Source organism: Erinaceus europaeus, chromosome 20, assembly GCF_950295315.1.
Source record: "Erinaceus europaeus chromosome 20, mEriEur2.1, whole genome shotgun sequence".
NCBI lineage: Eukaryota > Metazoa > Chordata > Mammalia > Eulipotyphla > Erinaceidae > Erinaceus > Erinaceus europaeus.
The window spans coordinates 5,265,906-5,280,567 of NC_080181.1; positions in this window are offsets into that span (position 1 = coordinate 5,265,906).

Below are 14,662 nucleotides of genomic sequence, written 5' to 3' on the forward strand. Positions count from 1 at the left end.
ACCTGATCTATATCTAGGTTTTGGGATTTTATTAGGAAATGAACCTCCTGGAATGGAATTAGAGAATACTATGAAAGGAAAGGTCTCACCTGAGTAATGAGAGTGAAGGGTTAACATTCCATGCCTGACGTCTCTGGACACAGTCTGAAGTGAAGCATGCTGAGGTGGTACTCCTTGCATTGATTATGTTGAGATCGGCAGATGCAATATCATTTGGTATAAATTGAGAGAAGCATGCAGGAAAGTGAGCCCCAGCCTAGAGGTTTCAGGACTGGGGGATATAGGCTCTATAGAGGAAGAGGGAGGTTCCTGCTGTCTTAGAGTTTAAGAAAACAATAGATAGTTATTGCTATAATCACATTATTTGGTGATTGGGTTAACTTTGAAATAGCCCTCTGTTAGGATTTGCTGTATCATACACAACATCACCATAATTTATGTCCTTTGACATTACTTGTATAGAGCTGTGCCACTGGTTGCTTCTGCCCTCCCTCGTCTAAACTTTTAAGAGAGTCAACATAGCAAAGACTCAGCCTATGTATTAAAAAGACTCAGTCTGTGCTTTAAAAAGTTTGAGACATTCAATCAATTTTCCCCTCTCATATTAAATAGTGGTTTATATGACTACAAATTAATAGGAGTGTACATAAACACCATCCCCACCACCAAAAGACTGTCCCATCCCATCCTCCCTCCCCTCCCCCGTGAAGCCGAACATCCACCCTCACCCTCAACCCAAGGTTTTCACTTTGGTGCCCTACTCTAACACCTTTCTATTTCTATAGACCATCCAGATGTATTATGTTGGATCCGAAAGAAGGGATCAATGCAATACGTGAGTACAGCGCAGGTGACAAGGTCCTGGGACAGGCATAGGGATTAGAAAGCTGTTGTTGGGCCAAGGGCAGTAAAAGCTAAACATCTACAAATCACAGTGCTGCAGGGGAGACTGGTCAGGATCCGAGGGGAGCCCCAGGATTACCACTCTCCTCCTTTAAGGGTCCAGTCACCATGCCTCCTTGAAAAAAAAATTACAAAGGACTTTGTGATCAGGTGCACAAAATTTAGACTTTTCTATTACACAGATATAAAATAGAATTCATGCAAAAGTAGATTGAAAAGACACCTTGGGATAGAATGTAGAAGAGAAAAAGCAAGTCCTGCCCACATGTCTTTCCTTCTCCTAAATTCCCATCTCCATCACGCCTGGGGCCAGCTTCTCAGTGGATTACTGAGGTCACCTGTCTTTCCTGTTGGGTCACAGCTTCCCAGGTGTGGTCACCTTCCTAAAATTCCTCCCAGAGTGTGCAAGATGCTTCTTTTTGTGCTTTCTAAAATCCGTCCTGCCTTTTCCTTGTGTTCCCTTTAAGATCTTTCCTATTGGTATGGGAAAACATGTGATGGAACAAAATAAAGTGACCTTGTCCTGGCTGTTGAAAGTTCTAGGCTTCCTTTCCCTAACAAAATTAGATGGTACTGAGGGAGTCAGTGATTTACATTATCAAGGATATAATGAACAGTCTAGAAGTCCAGATAACAAAATTAAATCCAAGTGGGGCTGGGCGGTGGCACGCCCGGTTAAGCACACATACTACCATGTGCAAGGACCCAGGTTTGAGCCCCCACTCCCCACCTGCAGTAGGAAGTTTCACAAGTGGTGAAGCAGGTCTGAAGATGTCTATCTTTCTCTCTCCCTCTTTATCTCCCCTCCCTTCTCAATTTCTGTCTGTCCTGTCATATCAAATATAACAGAAAGAAAGAGAGAGAGGGAGGGAGAGGGAGAGAGAGAGAGGGAGAGAGAGAAGAAAGGAAGAGAAAGAGGGAGGAAAGAAGCAAGAAAACAAAAGGGCCGGGAATTCTGAAAAGCCCAATGTATCTGAAGTCCCATCAGCTGTAGCACATATAAATAAATACTTAAGCCAAAACATTGTCAAAGTTTGTCTGAGGAAGTTGTGAATACATCTCTGCCCAGAGCCTAATAAAGACGAGGACATAAGAATATTCATACTGGTGGGCTGTCCATGGGGGCCGGGTGGGCTAGGCAACAAGATGTTTTCCCAAGCATAAAAAGCCAAAGCCACCCAATAATGGGCTACCCAGCAATGAACACTGTGTGGTTGTTGCTGCCACCACGTTGCTCGCGTGAGTCTCAGCCCTGAGTTTTTGGTCTTCCTCCTTACTGACCACAGTTGTGCGTGAGAATAAAACCTCTGCTGAGCAAATGTCTCCTATCCCAAACTCCGAGTATCTACTTGTTTGTTTCCATCCCCCATGCCTTGTAATGTAAGAGGACTGGAAAATGCAGTGTAGTGGATAAGTATGAAACCAGAACTGACTTTTCCCCTTCCAGAGCAGCGACAGGCAGATAGTAGGAGCTCAGCCTCTAGCCCCAGAAGGTGCTCAGGGTGTGTTGCAGGGCCCTGCCTGCCACAGGAAGCTACAGGCTGTGTGTGTGGGGGGGGGGGGGGGGCAGTGAAGACTCAGGTAGGCACCAGCATTTGCCTCCGTTATATTGTCTCCATGTTTCCATTCTACTGTTACTGTCCTGATAACAAGACTGGATCATTTTTTCCAATTCAATCTGACTCCTCTCAAGTCCCTGAACAAGACTAATTTCTAGAGATCAGTATCCTGGGTAGGGACTGAATTTTTGTTACTTTAGAATTTGATGTTCCATAGTATTATTTATCACACACACACCCCAAAAAAGTATATTTTCTTTAGAATGACAATGCTCACTCTTGGTATCATTAAACAACTCACCACTTTCCCATGAGTGAAGCTACAGTTAGGGTCTCTCAGTTACAGAGCAGTGACTAGAGACCATGTTATTAACTGGGTGCATCCAACTGGGAACCAAATAGAATAGTGGGAATGACTCTAGTAAAAACACTAGGTGAGGGCCAGAGCCCAGACACCAGCAAGCCCTTCCAGACCTGTCTTGTGCTGGTAGGAGTCTGAGAAAGCCAGGTCAGCACTGGCTGTGCAGGTCTAGAACTGACTGCTTAACAACACCAATGCCAGGTCACATAGCTACTCTGTTTTGCTTGTTTTGTTTTGTTTTGTTTTGTTTGATATGGGATTTTGAAGGTCAAAAGGCATGGACTTTAAAAATGTCTGTTGTCCAAATGGCTTTAAGAAAAGTTAATCCAGTGGTCTGGGAGATAACGTGGTACATAAGGCATTGTACTCTCAAACATGAGGTCCCAAGTTCAGTCCCCGGCAGCACATGCACCAGTGTGATGGCTGGTTCCTCCTATCTTTCTCATAAATAAATAAACAAAATATTTTTTAAAAAATAAAGAAAGGGGGGGTCAGGCGGTGGCGCAGTGGGTTAAGCGCACGTGGCACAAAGCGCAGGGACCGGCGTAAGGATCCCAGTTTGAGCCCCCAGCTCCCCATCTGCAGGGGAGTTGCTTCACAGGCGGTGAAGCAGGTCTGCAGGTGTCTGTCTTTCTCTCCCCCTCTCTGTCTTCCCCTCTTCTCTCCATTTCTCTCTGTTCTATCCAACAACGAACAACATCAACAATGGCAATAATAATAACACAACGAGGCTACAACAACAAGGGCAACAAAAAGGGGGAAAAAATGGTCTCCAGGAGCAGTGGATTCATGGTGCAGGCACCGAGCCCAGCAATAACCCTGGAGGAAAAAATATATATATATAAAGAAAGAAAGGAAGAAAGAAAGGAAAAGAAAAGAAAGAAAAAATTAAGCTAGCCCAGGTGCTGGGCAGTGCACACAATACCATGAGCAAGGACCCAGGCTGAAGCCCGTCAGTCCCCATTTGCAAGGATAAGCTTCACAGGCAGATCTCTCTCTCTCTCTCTACCTCTCTATCTCCCCCTCCAACCGCAATTTCCCTGTGTCTCTATCAAAAAGAAAAAGTAAATGGAAAAATAAGTGGAGAAAAAATAACCACCAGAACCAGGACTGGCTGTGCAGGCTTACCCTGGTGGAGAAGGGAACGAAGGGAAGAAATGAAGAAAGGGAGGAAGTTAGCCCAGACTAAACTCCAACCAATATGATTGAGATAAAAGGCTGGTGTGTGTGAATCTCCTCCACTTCCAAGTACATTGATTTCCTCTTCACTACACTGACTAGACACAGAGGGTCACACTATCCCATTCAAACCTCTTCTTAGTCATGGTCCACAGTCAAATAGATCTGTTGTTCATTTGCATTGTGTGCATGTGTGTGAATTTGTGAGATGTCTTCACATAATAAACTGTCAGCTGTCATATTTTCTCATTTGTTTTTTAAACTACTTTATATTGTGTCATATAAAACTATACAGTAACGGTCAAATATATCATTTTGAAGTATTTTATAGATGTAATATTTCTCAAGCTGTTACCAAAATGTGTCATTCACCTATCCCTATAATGTTGCTTAACTCTTTGCTCTTTTTTCCTGCTTTATTATTTATTTTGCCTCCAGGGTTATTGCTTGGGCTGAGTGCCCCTGCTTCACTGCTTGTGAAGGGAGCCCCCTGCGGATGGAGAGCCTGGGGCTTGAGCTGGGATCTTTAAGCCAGTCCCTGCATTTTGCGCTATGTACGCTTAACCTGGTTTGCTACCACCCAGCCCCCTCTACTTTATTTTTTAAGGTTTATTTATTTATTTAAATAAGTGAAAGGAAGGGAGGGAGAGGAAAGAAGGAAGGAAGGAAGGAAGGAAGGAAGGAAGGAAGGAAGGAAGGAAGGAAGGATGGATGCCCGGCTTATGGTGGTGCCACGTATTGAACCTGAGACCTCTGGGATCTCAGCCATGGAAGTCAAATTGGCTAATATGTGCTTTCTCCCCAGCTGTATGTTATTTATTAAGTAGTGAAGTCAAACATACACAAAAGGGTACCATTGTAGGTTACTTTATTGTTCTGATCATCTAAATCCTTAAGTTAATATCACATTGTTTTGTTAAATATCTGAAGTATTCAACACTCCTACATTAAAATTCATTTACAAAATTTTATTAGTTATCCCTTTTTGCTTGTTCTTCAAGTGTACTTCAATATTTTATTAGTCTTATTTACTCTTCCAGAAAAAAATTTAGATCACTACCAAGTGCCAAGTGCCAAAGTATTCAGATTAGATTTAAAAAAAAAAAAAAAAACACTACATTCTGCTCCATAAGCCAAAACCATGTGCATCTTCCCCAGCTCAGCATCATTTTCCTGAGTCAGTGAGACTGACAAGGAGGTTGTGGCTTTAGGTTTTTCTTAAGCCCTGTTTTTAATGGTATTGCCACTTTTAGCATGATTTCATTTTAAAAAGGAATCCACAATAAACCTACCCTAGCTAGTAATTGGTAATGCTGATAGGCATCAAAAGGATAAGCCCACTGTGTTAAGGTGATTTTGATATTAATTGTAATTTATCTCCTCTTGTCATCTTTAATAGCCTATAAGTTCCTCTGTATCAGAAAAATGCATTTTACTTACATTATTAATCTCCAGCACTTGACAGCAGTCAAAGCAAACACCTGCGTTCCAGATGTCATGACATTTTAGAAGTGTAGAGAATTTCAGTGAGAGAAGCAAAATAAAATGAAGGAAACTAGAGGGAATAGAATTTTGAGAAAGGCTACAACTTATAAGGCAATGTACTTACTATAATTCGGGACACTTTTGATGATGAAGTGTTTCTGTATAAGCATCAGTTATAAGATACAAATATCACCCTCAAATGCATGTGTGGATTTTAATATTACCTTTATTTATTTATGGGCTAGAGACAGCCAGAAGCTCAAAGGGGAGAGGGAGATAGAGAAGGCGAGAGACGGAGCGACGCCTGCAGCCCTGCTTCACCACTCACAAGGCTTTTCCCCTGCAGTGGGGACTGGGGGCTTGAACCTGGGTCCTTGCATATTGTAGCATGAGTGGTCAGCCAGGTGCACCACCACCTGGCACCCATGTGTGGATTTTATACTATAATGGGCTTTTAGATGGAGGAAGCTTTGTCATTGACCTAATCTTTTCACCTCAACACTTTATAACTATTTCCATTCTCTTTCCTCTGTTTTTGCTTTGTTCCTTTCCTACATTCCAAACTAACAACAAACTTGGTAAAATAGTGCAAGTATCTGTATGATCTTTGCCACTATTTCTTTATCCAGTAATCAGTTGTGGGAGTGTACATTGCATTGGCTTGTCATGTCTCCTTAGTCCTTTAATCTCCCTCTCCCTCTCCCCGCCCCCCACCTCTCTCTCTTTCTTTTGCCATCAGGGTTATCACTGGGGCTCAGTGCTAGCACTACAAATCCACTACTCCTGGTGGTGTGTGTGTGTGTGTGTGTGTGTGTGTGTGTGTGTGTGTGTGTGTGTGTGTGTGTGTTTACTTGAAAGGACAAAAAGAAATTGAGAGGGGAGGGAGAGATAGTGAGGGAGAGATAAAGACAGATAACTGCAGACCTACTTCACCTCTTGTGAAACGTCCCTTCCCCTGCAGGTGGGGAGCCAGGGGCCCGAACCCAGGTCCTTGCACATGTAATATGTGAACTTTCCTGGGTGTGCCACAGCCTGACCCCCTTAGTCCATTATTCTCTAAGTAGCACCATCCCCAACCTTTTTGTTTCTTGTGACATCAGCATTTTTTATCTTGTAAAATGTAAAAAAGTAACTTGTTACTTTCAAATACAAGATTCATATTTTTAACAAAAATACAACTTAGATGTGTCCAGTAGAAGTAGTGGGTACATGTGAGATTCTGCAGTTCAAAAGACACCAGGAAGCATGCATCCATTCTTTCTGATGTTAATAATTCTTATTCTGACCACTTGGTTAAGGTAATGTTACCAAATCAGTCCTTTCAAGATACTGTTTTCTCCTTGAAATTAAGGTGCAATGTGCTAAGTGCTGTTTGGAGACTCTGGGTATTCTGTTGTCCTAGTGTGTTTATTTAGTGTTCACTTGAATGACTGCCATGTAAACTTATTTTTTTCTGTCACTCATTCTACACTTATTCTCTGACATCCTTTTTGGAAAGAAGCGTTTTCCCTCTGTACTTACATTTACTGTGTAGGCACTCACAGATTCCCCCCTGGTCTCCAGTGTATGAGCCCATCACTGTTACTACGCAGATGTTCAGTCTATCTGCCCTCAAGCCCGTGGGAGCTCCAGCATCGTGTTACTGTGCCTCTTGGTTTTTGTTTTTGTTTTAATTGATTTAACAATGATTCACAAGACTGTAGCATAAGAGGAGTACAATTCCACATAGTTCTCACCACCAGAGTTCCCTCTCCCATCCCCTCCATTGGAAGCTTTCCTATTCTTTAGTCCTCTGGGATCATGGACCTAGGATCCTTATGAGGTGCAGGTGGTGGAAGGTCTGGCTTCTGTAATGCTTCTCTGCTGGACATGGACATTGGCAGGTGCATCCACACCTCTGGCCTGTTTCTGTCTTTCCCTAGTGGGGCAAGGCTCTGGAGAGGTGAGGTTCCAGGACACACTGGTGAGGTCATCTGTCCAGTGAAGCCAGGTTGGAGTGATGGTAGCATCTGCAACTTCATGGTTGAAAAATCATTAAGATATAAAACAAATTATTTAGTAATCAGTAATCTGTGCATCTCACACAACTAAAGCCTATGCCCTTCACCTGTGTCTCCCTGGCCTCTTTTCAGATCCCTCTGAGCCAGCAGACATTGACAGCTGATTGTCCCTTTTATCATTTAAGGGTGGAGTAGGATGTTTTTGTGTCCCTGTAGGAACACCCAGTCTAAACAAGCCAATTTATTTATGATCAACCAAGAGGATGTTCTGCATTTCGTTAGGCTAATATTGATTGGTGTGGTCCTCTCACATCTCTGGAGCAGTTCACTTTACTAACACACTGCCAATTAAAAGTCTTCTTCCTCTTGGGAATCAGACACCTCAAGTCATTCTTCCATGCTGTACTTTTTTAGCTATAGATGTGTGGAGGCTCCCAGACTGAGTAGAAGCCTCCACATCTGAAGGCCCCTCCCCACCAGCAGGGCAGCACTCACCCCTGCCCCAGTGGGCTGTGGAAGAGGGGAGCTGGAACATTGCTCATGGCTGAGGTGTGGCACCATCACATTTTATAAGGTGTGAACCTGCACACCTAAGACAGGCAACCCTGTGAGCCAAAGTTACCTCAGTAAATAATGAAGCCTCCTCTCCTGTGCTTACTGCACTTGCCATACAGTAAATATCTTTGCACTTCCAAGGTTGTTGAGCCTTCTCGTACCCCCTGCCCTGGCTTATCCCCAGGTGAGTTTCCTCACCTTGATGGCCAGGAGGCCTTTAGAAGTGAAGTACCTTCATCCTCCCTCCCTTCCTCCACATTTCCAGTCAAGCTTCTCCTCTGAAATTTGGGTAATTGTGAAGGCAAGAAAGGTAAGGGACATCTCCTGGGATATCTCGACCTGAAAATGTGCTGCTTCCCACTTGTTATATTTAGGAACAGTGTCCTATGAATAAAAATAAATGAAATTCAGTCCATTTTTTGGTTCACTTTTTATGATTTGTTCCCTAATGTTTTTCTTTAAAGGAGGGATTAACAGTTTACAATAAATACAGTTGTTGATACATGTGTAAAATTTCTCAATTTTCTGCAAAACATTCTCACCCCCCCATCCCCACCTAAGTCTTTCTCCACCAACAAGCACCAGGACCTGAAAGCCCTTCCACCCCACACACACCTGGAGTCCTTTACTTTGATGCAACACACCAAACCCAGTCCATGTTCTGCTTTGAGTTTCCCCTTTCTGTTTTTAATTTAAGTAGTAATTTTATCTCCACATTGGTATGCTTTCTGCTAATGACATGTGCCCATTTCTTTCAATAATTCCACATCCCCCGATGGATGTCTTAGAAATTGCTGCATTCTGGGAGGCTGGGTGGTGGTACATCAGTTAAACAAACATATCACCATGTTCAAGGACCTAGGTTCAAACCCATGTTCCCCACCTGCACGGGGACGGTTCATGAGCAGTGAAGCAGATCTACAGGTGTCTTCCACTTCCTCTCCCCCTCTCTATCTCCCTTTCCCTCTCAAATAAAAATAGAAAGAAAAAGAATGGGAAAATGGCCACCAGGAGCAGTAGATTTGTAGTGCAGGCACTGAGCCCCAGCAATAACCCTGGAGGCAAAAAAAAAAAAGATTGCATTCTGCATTGCAGGTGGGTCACAGGCCCACAAGTATGTCAGAGCACACACCAGTCACAACTCTTCCATGGAGCTCTAGGCAGTTCCATCACTCACCACCAACAATGCTGCAAGGAAAACATTTTTCCAGAGGAACAAAAGCCATTTATGGGAATGTTTGAATTACTATTCATAAACACAGACACTTGAGCAGAAGTGAGCATTCACTGAAAAGCTGGAGCGTGGCATGTGGGTGGAAGGACAGAGACGGTAGGCGGTTTCCGTGACCCACAGTGGAGAATACATGCTGTGCCTGTGACCACAGCCCCTGCAGCCCATGGAGATGATCCTCTCTGCCCTAAAAATGAGCACTTGCTCTCCTGTAACCACTTGACAACTCTTGATAATGCTACGTCCATGTATTTAATTATGGTGTTTCAACTGCTCATTATTTAAAACTGTCTGCTAAAGGAAATGTTACATTTCTCAGGTGCGCTGTGCTGCCCTGCCTTTCCTGGCCACAGCTCCTCTGGCTGCGGCTGGAGTCAGCATGCATGTCCATCTGGAGCCCACGCCGTGTAGCTCTGATCTCTTGTTTTTTCTTCACCACTTTTGTTGGCCTTGTTGTTATTATTGTTATTGTTGCCATTTCTGTTGTTGTTGCTGGTTAGGACAGAGAGAAATAGAGACAGGAGGGGAGAAAGAGAGGGGGAGAGAAAGATAGACACCTGCAGACCTGCTTCACTAATTGTGAAGCGACCCCCTGCAGGTGGGGAGCTGGGGGCTCAAACCGGGATCCTCATTCCAGTCCTTGTGCTTTGCATCATGTGTGCTTAACCCTCTGGGCTACCGCCTGACCCCCTCAGCTCTGATCTTCTGCATCACAGTCCCTTCAAAGCCAAACTCAGCCCTGATAAAAAGCATTCCTTTAGGGGCAGGGGCCACGAGTGCATGCAAAGAAGCACCCGATTTCCTGCCAGCTGCTTGCTGGGCTTCCTCCTCATGCCGGCACCTGCCCCCCCCCCAACTTCTCCTCTCAGGGTGTGCTCTCAGGAGAGTACAGTGACAGCCGATGTCCTGAAATCAAGTAGAATCTAGTAGCAGAAATACAGTTTGAGGCACTAAGGCTACTAGTAAGTGCAACTTGGGCGAAGTCGCCATCTAATCATCAAACACATATCTCAGCGGCACATCTGCAAGCACTGGAGACACTCTGCACTAAAAACAGACATTTACTAAGCTTCTACATGCAACGCTCTTAGGGCCGTGTGTAGTACCTACACAGTGATGGGTGTCTACTTATTAAGCAAGAGGACACAGATGCATGAATTAAATGCTAAGTAACTTAGAATATGTATCAGTTGAAACTATCTCTCCTCTTTTCAACAAACTGATAGTTTATTTATTTACCTTTTTTTTCTTTTGGTGTAGTTCTAATTCAGATACGGTACTAAGAAATAATAACAGAAGGATGCCATGTTCTCCTTTTCTGAGTAGCTTATTTTTTTTTATTCTAGTACTGGGCAGTCTGAATAATACCTGCTGACTCCAGACACACTCTTCCTCCTCCTAATCAGGGGCATTGCGTTTCATTTTATTGACCTTGCTGTGAGTTGTAAGAGGTGTGTTCCTTAATTCTCAGCTACTTTGGCAAAGTTTGTATTCTTCGTTGGGTGTGATCTCTTCAATATGTTCCTTTGGCTTGTGTTGGTGGAGATTGCCTTGGCTATTTCTCAGAATTCTGGCAAAGTTGCTTAGATGGTTTGTGTTCCATCTTAGGTGTCTACGGAGGACCGGGTTTTCAAATCTACCCACAATGCCTCATTTGCTGGTAACACCTCTCTGACAGCTTTTAGAGTTCATGTTCACCTCACAGGAATTTTCAAAAAGGAGAAAACTAAGAAGTAGTGTCATGTCATTAGCCATTAGATAATAGTTTCCATGAGGATTTCCTGGCCTTGTTTGTATGCATAAGACAGATTTAGATATGCATATTGAAAAATATGTGATAGAGATCAACATTACTTTGGCAAAGGCACCTACCTACAGAGCAAAAATTACTTAGTAGATGAGCTGGCAGATTAGCTCACTTGGATAATGTGCTGCTTTGACATGTGTGCAACTCCAGTTCAAGCCCTGCTCCCACCACATTGAATGAAGTGCTCCCTTCCCTTCCCCTCTCCTTTCCTCTGTCTCTGTCTCTGTCTCTCTCTGTTGGGTAGTATGCCAGCTCCCCCTGGCTTCTGTCTCTAATCCTGCTTAACTAAGCACCAGCATGCCTGTATGGCATTGGTTTGATCCCACTCAAAGCTGCGGTCTATTTACATAAATCACTAAGCACCACCCTCCCTCCAGGGCATTGGTGGTTCTGTGGTAGAATTCTCACCTGCTCCACCCCCTCTCCTTGTCACACCCTGATTTTCCACCACTCCCTTTTTGCTCCACCCTCTCTATGTCACATCTTGTTTCCACCCTACTTGGAGAGTATAAATACAGCTGCTCTTCTGATTAAACACACTTGGAAATTGCTTTCCGGCTCCGAGAGTTCCAGAGTGTATCTCCTGCAAAGTTAGTGCAGCATGAGTTCCTGATCCCTCTCCCATGCAGCAGCCTAGATCGGCTCCAGTTGAATTCTCTCCAACCCAGAGAGCACTTGCTCAGGAAGAAGCACCCTCAGGCTATCCCAGCATCTCTCTGTCTCTCTCTCTCTCCCTTCCTCCCTCTGTCTTTGAAAAATGGATCTGCCAGGTAGTATACCTGGTTAAGTGCATGCCTTACTATGTGCAAGGATCCAGGTTCAAACCCCCAGTCCTCACATGCACAGTGCAAGTCATGGTGAAGCCATGGTGCAGGTCTCTCTCTCTCTCTTTCTCTCTCTCCCCCTCTCCCTCTCCCTCTCCCTCTCCTTCCCTCTCCCTTTCCCTCTCCCCCTCCCCCTCTCCCTCTCCTGTCCCTCTCTCCCTCTCCCTCTCTCCCCCCTTCTCCTTTCATGTCACCCTCCCTCTCACTTTTTCTAATACTTGGTTCTCTTTAAATAAACAATTCCTCTCCTGGGGATATAGCCCAAGGAACCAAACACACCCATCCCAAAAGATTGTGCATATGAATGTTCATAGCAGCACAATTTGTAATAGCCAAAATCAACCCAGGTGTCCAGCAACATATGATTGGCTGAGCAAGTTGTGGTATATATATACACACAATGGAATACAACTCAGCTATTAAGAATGGTGAATTCACCTTCTTCACCTCATCTTGGATTGAGCTGGAAGGAATCATGTTAGGTGAGATAAATCAGAAAGAGAAGGATGAATATGGATGATCTCATTCATAGGCAGAAGTTGGAAAACAAGATCAGAAGAAAAAACCAAAACAGAACTTGGACTGGAGTTGGTATACTTCACCAAAGTAAAAGATTCTGGTGGGGGGAGGTGGGGATGGTTTAGATCCTGGGACATGATGGCAGAGGAGGGCCTAGTTGGCGTTGAATTGTTATGTGGAAAACTGGGAAATGTTATATGCCGGGATAGCCTGAGGGTGCTTCTTCCCGAGCTAGTGCTCTCTGGGTTGGAGAGAATTCAACTGGAGCCGATCTAGGCTGCTGCATGGGAGAGGGATCAGGAACTCGTGCCGCACTAACTTTGCAGGAGATACACTCTGGAACTCTCGGAGCCAGAAAGCAATTTCCAAGTGTGTTTAATCAGAAGAGCAGCTGTTTTTATACTCTCCAAGTAGGGTGGAAACAGGATGTGATATAGAGAGGGTGGCGAGAAAAGTGACTGGTGAAAATCAGAGTGTGACAAGGAGGGGGCGGAGCAGGCGAGAATCCTATCACTGAACCACCAATGCCCTGGAGAGAGGGTGGTGCTTGTTAACAGTGGTTATGTAAATAGAATGCAGTGGTTATGTAAATAGAATAGTGTTAAGCAGAAGCCAGGGGGAGCTGGCATACTATCCAACAGTTATACATGTACTAACTGTTGTATTTCACTGTTGACTATAAACCGTTAAACCCCCAATAAAGAAATTTTAAGAAAGAAAGAAAAAAAAGAAAGAGAGAAAGAAAGAAAGGAAGAAGGAAAGAAAGAGTCATAAACTCTTGAGTGATAGGACAGGATCTCTTTTAAGACTGAAAGTCACTGAAGACAATAAAGACACAAACCCTTCCCTTTTGTGCCCATCTCAGTGCCCCTCCCAGATTATCCTCTCCCTGGTCAAGCAGCCCCTTACACCACTAGCTACGACACAAGTGTATAGCCTGAAAGTTTTTGCAGCTTCTACTGTTTGATAACGTACGTGTGTGTGTGTGTGTGTGTGTGTATGTGTGTGTGTGTGTGTGTGTGTGAGAATAATAAGTGCTGAAACCAAACAAGATGGCATCATCTAAAGGCAAAGTCATTCCACATAACTATTTTTCTCTAATCAGATCAATTAAAAGTCCCAGACCTTTTAGACCCCCACATACCTTGATCTGAGAAAACATAGTCAAGTCTTTCTTCGAATGACTGAATTTTTCCAAAATATTGGAAGAAAACAAACAAACAGAAAAAGATATGCACCAAGAAAATATCACTTGGGGATAAGTTAGCAAGCATCACACATATTTGTTTCTCGTTCTATTCTTGAGTCACGCACTATTGCTAACATGTCACCCTTGCCCTTTATTTGTCTGAGCCAGATATGGGGGTGGGAGGTCTACCATTTCTATCTTGTAGCAGGACATGAAGTCATGGAAATAAGCCTCCATCAGACGCATAGTAGCAGGGTGCTTAAAATGAAAATATGTGTTCACTTTACAAAGCTTCCCTGGCTTTTCAAGAAGAACAGAAAAGAACTAACTGGTATATCTTCAAACCAAGAGTCAAAGAAGTAACAAAACGTCTTATTTGAGGTTCTTAGCTCTTTATCAAGGGTTTTCCAAGCCAAAAAGTGAGAACGTAGTAACTATACACAAAAATTATAGTTTCTTGTATTTTGAAAATGGAATCAAAAGTCCCATCAATCTCTATAGCAAAATTATTGTGTCCTCATATAAATTAATAACTTACATAATTGATTTTAATCTGACTTGATTTTTAATCAAGTTTGGTAGCTACTTGCTACCATGATACAGCTTTCTAGTCCTATTCTTAACTCCGACACCATCTTTCTAGACAATATTTTTAGACTACCTCCATGTTAACTATCAAGCTCCAGTAAAAAGTTACCAAATCAAGCCCCATTCTCCAAAGGGAGGTTGGGCCAACATACTCTACCACTCAAGGAAGATAAAAGAGCAAGGGCAACAAAAGGGAATAAATAAATAAAATAAATATTAAAAAAGAGAGAAAAACACCTCAAGAAACAGAAGCAGAGACTGACAAACTAATTTTGCCATATATACATAGACTTTTTTTATTTGATAGTCATAAAAGAAATCCAGTGTGAAGGTATTATAATAAGTTTTATGTATGTCTATACTTAAGAAACAGTCTAAAGGGCCAGACAGTGACACACTGAGTTGAGTACACACGTTACCATGCACAAGGACCCAGGTTTGAGCCCCCGCTCTCAACTTGCA